Source organism: Canis lupus, chromosome 33 (genome assembly GCF_048164855.1).
Source record: "Canis lupus baileyi chromosome 33, mCanLup2.hap1, whole genome shotgun sequence".
NCBI classification, from domain to species: Eukaryota; Metazoa; Chordata; class Mammalia; order Carnivora; family Canidae; genus Canis; species Canis lupus.
The window spans coordinates 7617501-7618784 of record NC_132870.1 but is presented as its reverse complement, the minus strand read 5'-3'; the positions used below and the strand labels follow the sequence as shown (position 1 = coordinate 7618784).

Genomic DNA, 1284 nt, shown 5'->3' with positions numbered 1-1284 from the left:
AGTTTCCCAAGGGCAGCTAACTCACAGAGCCTTTCCCGTGAATGTCGCCCTCAAAGTTCTCTTTCAGAATTTTTTTTTTTTCACATTTCCTACAAGCAATGCTTTTAGCCCCCAAACCATCCGTTAGCATCTAAATCATCTTTTTCTGCTCAAGGATGTTTAGCTGTTGATCGAGCATCTGTTACACAGCAGCTCCTAGAGAAAATCTATCATTAGAAAAAGGTCAAGATTTTTCTTTTACTAAAATAACGTAGGAGGCATCTTCTCCATGAAACAGCAGTATCAAATGTCTTCCTATATTGATACGCTCTTAACACAAGCAGGTTGTTTCAGAAGCTCCTTCACTTACAAACTTTAATAAATAGGAACATAACTATTCACCAGGGAGGAACAATGAGTCAGCAGTACCCCCCAGCAACAGTGTGCGGTGAGTCACTTGGTACTTCTGAATATTCTTTGGGAATCTAACCTGTTAATATGCAAAGGAATTAATAGGAGCCCAGAGAAAGAACGAAGGCAAATTGTGGCATAAAATCAAGAAGCCCGAGTTTATGTTCCAAGGTACCTGGTAATATTTTGCACAAGCCCTTCACAATTTTCTCAGTTTCAAATGTCCTTCCAATGACCTTCACAAAGCCTCCTCCTTAGGTGTTAAGTCCACATTCCGTTTTCCAAATACTATCACCATAGTGCCTCATCATGCACTGTGAAAGCAGTTATTTCTGGCCAGGGAGAGAAATAAGTAAGGTCAAATCAACTAAAGAAATTAAATCATTAAGTATTGTCAGAAATGAAGAATAGAATAGCTCTAAATGAGTAACTCCATTCAGTCCTCAAGGGGTAAATATTGGTACCTTTCTGTAGGCAGGGATATTTAAAAAGTAGAAATGATAGTTACTATTCAAAACCCCTGGATTAAGAATATTCCAAAATAGAGTTGTGAGATCAAGTTTTACCAGATTCCTTGGTTGCATCTTTTAGCCATTTTTGGATTGGCACAGGCTTGGAACGAGGCTTAGTACTGTCTTTTCTGATTCAAGTTCTTGATGTGAATTCGGTAGAAACCCCCTGAGGAGAATCAGTCAAGAAATCAGTTTGCTATTCCCAGAATACTGTGTTAATGAGATTAAAACCCTCACGTGAGACAAAATGCCCCTGAAGATCAGCTCCCTCAGACAGGGTGAGTGGCACAACCCTTAGAGTCAGGCAGGGTTGGATTTGAGTCCCTGTCCACCACTCACTAGGTTGCTGAACTTGAGTTACATATTTAATCTCCTCAAGCCC

General features: G+C 40.0%; 1 long non-coding RNA gene across 1 annotated transcript in view; it reads right to left on the bottom strand.

Annotated features, from left to right (window-relative positions):
* Positions 1-584: 584 nt before the first annotated feature.
* Positions 585-1284, bottom strand: part of LOC140623863 (uncharacterized) — a 79106-nt gene continuing 78406 nt past the window's right edge. The window contains exons 4-5 of the long non-coding RNA XR_012023398.1: positions 957-1068; positions 585-722 (exon numbers count right to left, since the gene is read on the bottom strand). This is a non-coding gene — a long non-coding RNA (uncharacterized lncRNA). The remainder of the gene's footprint in view (positions 723-956; positions 1069-1284) is intronic.